Raw genomic sequence first — 7,199 nt, 5'->3', positions numbered from 1 at the left:
ATATATATATATATATATGTACATACAGAGAGACACACATACACACATACATATTTGCACAAATAAGAAATGAAAAGAAAAGTAACGGAACAAAATGGCGCTTAATTTATCCTTTTTGAAAATATAAAAAAAATATAAAGTAAATGAGATATAACAATCAGAGATGAGAAAGGAAAGAGAGAAAGACCTGAAATCACGAGGGAAATCTCTTTTAGGATGTTGAACGTATGTGATGCTGATGGTATTTCAAACATAAATAATATATTTCTGTCTAAAAAGCGCGTAGGTACTGTGTGGCGTGGGTGCTTGTGCGTCTAGTTTTCTTTTTCCTGTGTATCTATCATTATGTGTGTATGTGTCTGTATATGTTTGTGTGTATCATTGTGAATGTATGTATATGCACTTTGTATGCATCTATTGGTATGTATCCGTAGTGTGCGCGTTTACGATTGTTAATCTCTGTTGCATTGTATTTGTAAGTGATTCTATTTTCTCATTCCATTCTCTAGTTTATTTAGTTATTATTTTCGTTATTGTTGTAATTATGAAAATTTGTTGCTCGCTTTTGATGTTCTTTTGATTGTGTTGGTGTTGCACTTGTTTTCTTTTTGTTACTATTATTGGTGTTTATGTTGTTGTTGATATTGTGGTGGTTATTGATAATGCACTAAATTTACCTCACGGAAGTAATTGCATTTCGTCTTCGTGGCTGTTGGTATTAATCATGGCGTCCACATTATCGTGTCACTCTTCTTCTCGATATTTAACTGGTTGCACTGGCTTCTGTTGCTGCGTAGCCTTGTTCGCACATAAGTGCGTAGGCCACGTTCTATGACATTCCTATACAGAATATCTGAAATTACTCTAACGCTACCTTTTTTCTCATATTTTAAATATCCCTCTGTCATGAAGAGGGCAGAGACAGCAATATGCTGGAAGACTATGCAGCTATTTTTCGAATGATGCATATAGGCATCTCCTGTGGCCAAATCCAAGCCTTTTTTGTTGATTATATCGACGATGTTGGCAGCATGTGGATCGTTATAATATATTGCCACTCAGAGTTCTTTCAGAGTTTGTATTGCAAAATGCCGTAGACCTGTTTCTGTTGTTAGATCTTATGCAATGCGTTAGTTTGAAAGAAGACATAAAGAGTAAAACTTCATCCACCTGCATTTAAATGTTCTCGTTATGTTAATCTGGGACGAAAGTTTTGGCTTTGCTGCTACATATAGATTTCTCTAAAATTTGTCAGTTATAATAGCATACTGTCATTCGAAGTATCTCCGCCAAACAGTTCATACTGGATTCCACTAGCAGAAATATCACAGTCACTTCATGAGATCACGCAATACAAAATGAAGTACGTCTTGTGATTTGGATGAAAAGCCTCAACGCCATTCTCAGTAAAAAAAAAGTTTGATTAATTGATTGATTGGAAACTGCATACTGATTTGTAAAGCAGTGATGACGAAAACACCCTAAAAAATTTCTCGAATTTAGGCAGCCATAACTGAAACTCAAGAGTTTGTATAATCGATTATATGACAAAACATATGCTCCTAAAGAGATCGAAGAGATACGCAAACAGAAGAGTGAAGGGGAACCGAAATATCGACCTAATAAATATTGAATTTCACGAAAATTGATATTCACGATGTGCTTTCACGGAAAGAAATTCGCCCTCAAATAAAATTCACCTTCGAATAAAAAACAACATTTACATCCGATTAATTGCAGTGTCAGTTTTTAATTCAAAATAGAAACAGCTCTGTTCTGCAGTTAATGTATTCTATGAATGTGACTTAGATCATGTATGAATACCTCTACTGAATAACTACTTGTAATTTAGATAGTAGGCAAGCAGTTTTGAGGAGACTGTGATTGTAGAAACCAGCAAGCTCTCCCTCTGAGTGGCACCTCAATTTATCGGTTTCCAACGGATGAAAGGCTAATTTGGCAGAACAAGAAAGGGACATAACAAATATGGTGAGGCAAATGTTTTCGATGATCGAAACTGTTTATCATCTCACCAGTCACTCGCAAACAGTACCAAGAGATCCAAATTAAAAACTTTTGGAACATTCCAATGATATACTACATCACATTCACCAATATAGTATCGTCCGTCCAGATTATTTGGGTTATTTTGCTTTAAAATTATAGGCAATTCATACGGTTATTTATAAATCACAGAGATTTCCACATGAAACACTTTCAAAAATATTATTACGCATTTCTTCACGAATTCATAAATATAATTGTTAGTCTTTTCTCACTCGACACCAGAATAACTGATACATCTAACTGAAACCTTTACTCAAACATCTAACTGAAGCCGTGTGCAGTTATCACCGTGGATAGTGCATACACTACGTATATTCGTACATATATATTCCTCTGCATAACATTGAACTATATTTCTGAGATCCAATTTAGTGTCTTTTTAGCCCAACAAGTGCTTTCAGCTTTATGCAATGATTATAGTGAAGACTAACGTAACGCGGTGAAATGCTCAACTCCCCATATTGCTAGAGTATGACGTGGATTCCTTGCATCGCTCTTTCAGCATTTCCAGTGTTGACTCTTCTTTACATGCAAAACACACAGATTGATTTGCTCCGTCTAATCCCATGTTAGCAATCCACGCTCCCCATCAAGACTAGTTTTCCACATTCTCACACAGTTTACCAGTTGGCTCATCACTACTTCTTTCTCCATTTTATCCATTATCTTCTTTCCATCTGCTTCCATTCGCGGCGTTACCATCTCATCCTACATCCGTTAATATATCATTCATTCCTCTTCATTGCCATTTGCATATTTAATTCTTGCTACTATGTAAGATTAATATTTACATTGAGACATTTTTTCCTCAATATTAAACATCACATCCTTCTACGTTTATGTATGTGTGTCAATACATGTGTTAGTATATAAATGGTCACACACACACATACACGTGTATATAAATTATGCATACATATATATATATATATACACACAAATACACGCCAAACACACACATATATATAGATATATTTAACTTATATTTTAATGCTATGCATATCTCGTAACCTCTAACCGCACACGCTGCATCAGAGGCACAATGTATGCATGTACGAGTGTACATTTTCCAAATGTGTATATATATATATATATATATATATATATCTTTATACACATATGCATATATATGGATATATATATTATTTATAAATATATAAATATGTATAAGTATATATACATACATATGTGTATGTGTATATATATATATATACACATGTATACACGTATATATATATATATATATATATATATATATATATATATATATATATATATATATATATATATATATATGTATGTATAAATATAAATATATATATCGATATGCATGCATATATAAGTGATTACATTCTGCTTGTTTCCGTGATGCGTGTGTAGGTGTATGTTTAGAGATATGAACAGAACGCAGTAACACTAAGTAAATGGAAAAATAAATAAATAAAGAAGTAAATAAATAAATAAATTGAATGCAGTATGACAAAAGTGTGTTGCAGACAATCATTAATCTTAGATGGAACATTATTGAGTGAATGTGGACAACAAGAACTATTATTTCTCGAACATCAAAGACTATTCTAGTTTGCCGCAATTTCAGCATGTAATTGTTGGCAATTAACAGCACTCTATCGATATTTTTGCAATACACACATATATTGGGTATACTTGAAAGAAAGCGTTTTAGGAAATATTGCGGCAAAAACACGCAAAAGTACCTACACATGTAGACAAGCAAATCTCTTTCTCCATATAGATATGCATGTGTATGTACATGTGTAAATATACATACATGTACCGAAACTTATATATATACATATAAATTCTTACATATACATATGTATATACCTACTTATTGGTTTACACACACACACACACACACACACACACACATATATATATACACGTGTGCGTGTGTGTGTATGCGTGCGTGTGTGCTTTTGTGGAAGACGTAGGACACGAATGCCAAATGTGACGAAGATACTGCTTGATTGAAGCCGAAAAAATACTTCCCTGTTAGTCAGAGTTTTACATATCTATTCATCAGACAGTTGCGACCATACAAGTAGAAAACATATTCACTACTCTATCTTACATCAGTTCTGATGAACAGTCACATGATATTCTGAGTAAGTGTTTGTGAAGATTTTTTTCAACCTCAATAGATATCATTTTTATATTTTTTGTTTTCGTCTTTGCGCCTGCATATCTACATACGAGTGTGTGAGCGTGTGTATGTTAGTATACGAAAAAAGGTATAATGCACTTATTTTGAATTACGGATTAATACCCCATCGTATGAAATGTAACAGGTATTGTATTCCTTCTAGTTCAATGACTGATTACTAGACGCGTGTGTGCTTCCTAAGTCCACTTTCTGCATTCGTGTTTTACAGTTTTTTTCATTGTTTTTGCTCCTATGTGTTCAAATTCGGATTAATACCTCATCTGTTTTTATTTTATGTTCATTGTCAGAAAATCTTTCGTCATATCCCTGTGACCTCCTCGGAAACTCTACATCCGACCTGTCTCCTCCAGTGCTATTTAGTGCATTCAGAGAATGGACTAAACAGAATGGGAGGTGACACATGTGATAGCAAAATAATAAACCTGAAGCGAAGAGTGTGTAGAGTGTGTGTGTTTCTTTGGCAAGAAAAACCTGACCATTCTCAAATATGACAATATTTGTTTCAACACAAAATTTCCCAACAGGAATCTGGCAAAACGAATACATAAAGGTAAATTTTGTGTAGTAGTTCTATTGTAAACATTGACTCAGGTGAACGTATACGCCTTCTTAAGTTACTGTCATTTCGTGTAATACATATACCATTAGAACGTAAAACAGTCAAAATGTGTGATGTAAATATATTACTGACTCATTTTGTTTTTCTTTACTTAACAGGAATTGAAGAGAGCTGTGGATAATAGGTTGCCATTTTATTGATCTCGTCTCATCAACGAAGTACAGACTCCCACTTGGATGCCAAAGGAAAGATGAAAGAAATATTAAGTATTTGTACATTTGTTGCCATAGTATGATCGAATTCTTTAGAAAATAAATACCAAATGGAATGTCAACTCTATGAAATTGAATAATTAATTGCTGTCCCTGAAATAACAATTAATTATCTGAATATAATAAAAAACTATAAATCGCCCCTGACACACATAAAAATACGAGTGAGTTGTACTTTAAAAGTACATTTTTCACAAGACAACCAAGAATGGTATACTTTCTTGGCAACAAGGCACGCAGCAAAATCATTGAATTATTTTAACGGAGAAAAAATTTAACATTATACTACAAAATGAAGCAGCATGATAGAGTTGTGATCCAACCAATTTTTTTCTTCTCCAGCATTTGAAATCAAATGGAAGAGGTGGAATGTTAGATATTGCTGCTTGTCTTCATGTGTTCAAGATACAATTGGAAATGGCTAGTAGATATATAGAATCGCTTGATTTCCAACATGTGAAGAATTGAATAATGGAATAGCACTCTGAATTTCAAGGCAAAGAATTAGACGAGATTGGCAGGGTCAGTTGTTAACCAACAGCTACGGAGAGGGCCGTATTACAATATATGGCTCACTACATTACAAAACTCACGCGAGGATCATTGGCGGTGAGATTGGCGTTTATGAGAGAATATGCATTTTTGGCCTTCCGGGATAACTGACAACGACATGGTCCCGGGATTAACTTGGGAATAATGGTTATAATTCGAAACCATGTCTGCCATTCTGCCAGACTAATAAGATAATAATAATGCAATACAGAATCATTAAGTATAATGCATGTGGCGGTAATGATTAAAATGATTGTGGTACATCGGATATCTGAAAACGAAACAGAATTCCAACAAAGAAAATCTATCTATCCTTCTAAAATCTATCTATCCTTCTAAAATAACAATGTAAATAACTTATATTTTCACTTTGCTGGCAGAAAAGTATTTACTCAGAATTATTAGAAAACATATGATTTACAGAGCTCTTCGGAAATAAGAACATTTGCATATTTATCACATGACAAGATAAGTGAGAAGAATTTTAAAGACCCACTTTCGCGCCAAACGGCATCTGTAAGCGAACTTGTATCTGAAGGTGCAGTGAAGGTTCTTGTCCGAAAATGTCTGCATCTCAAGACAGAGAATATCTTCCTGGGAACTGAATGTAAGTTGTTGCTCTTAACCTTGACATTAACACCACTTACGCTTCGTCAAGGTCAGGGTGACCAAGTTTTTCAGGTGACTGGATGCTTTATGATAAAATCGCCCTTCATAAGTGCAAGTGGGGAACTGGAAAGATATTTAGCTTCAACGCTGACGTTCTATGGACCTTATCGGAAAGGAGAAGGATGAAAACGTCTTCGAAACCTGCTTAGACGTTTGGAGCTCCCTTATAGATAGATTCTTGGTGACCGGAATTTGACAATAACAAGATAAGCCTATAGGATAAGATCATGTATTTATATAGGAAAATTTATTAGGCTGTTAAACGTTGCTAAGATGTCCACCATCTGATTATGATCGGATACACAACCTACATAGGTCCCATTGGTAACCGATTCAAACATAAGTGTTGGGATTTGACTAAAAATTTTCATAGCCTTGATCCTGCACGGCTGAAAATTAATGATGAAAAGGTGTAAAAGATAAAATCACAAATCATGTTATGCTTCCCTGCTTTGCATATTTATGTGATTTTAACCTTATTTTGCTCACAACATTTCACCAGCTGCAAATCCCTTGCTGGCTCTTTGCATTTTCTTCATATATATTATGTAATTGTTTTGCTTTAATAATTCGGCTTTGTGCTATCCAATGTTTCTTGGGCCCTTGCGGCTAATAAAGGAAGCTATTATTATTTTTACGACCATTATTATTATCATTAGTATTGCCGTTTTGGGTGAAACAGTATAAATAATATATCATATATAAAAAATAACGAAAGGAAGATAAAAAGCACATTTATAGTATTGCACAAAAAACAACAAAAAAGTCTCAGATGAAATGTGTGACATCAGCTCCGTTACCAGACACCCGTATCAGATAAGTGAAGTGTGATAGCGTTTCATGTTGTTATATGATAATTGCAACGCCAGACAGTAATAATTTTAAATGATTGATT

At 34.0% G+C, this 7,199-nt stretch overlaps 1 long non-coding RNA gene across 1 annotated transcript in view; it reads left to right on the top strand.

Moving 5' to 3' along the window:
• Positions 1-5,077, top strand: part of LOC128250626 (uncharacterized) — a 227,225-nt gene extending 222,148 nt beyond the window's left edge. The window contains exons 2-3 of the long non-coding RNA XR_008266655.1: positions 4,540-4,802; positions 4,970-5,077. This is a non-coding gene — a long non-coding RNA (uncharacterized LOC128250626). The remainder of the gene's footprint in view (positions 1-4,539; positions 4,803-4,969) is intronic.
• The last annotated feature ends 2,122 nt before the right edge of the window (positions 5,078-7,199 follow it).

The sequence above is a fragment of the Octopus bimaculoides genome, chromosome 23, assembly GCF_001194135.2.
Source record: "Octopus bimaculoides isolate UCB-OBI-ISO-001 chromosome 23, ASM119413v2, whole genome shotgun sequence".
NCBI classification, from domain to species: domain Eukaryota; kingdom Metazoa; phylum Mollusca; class Cephalopoda; order Octopoda; family Octopodidae; genus Octopus; species Octopus bimaculoides.
The sequence above is the reverse complement of the archived record's forward strand: the minus strand, read 5'-3'. Positions and strand labels throughout refer to the sequence as shown.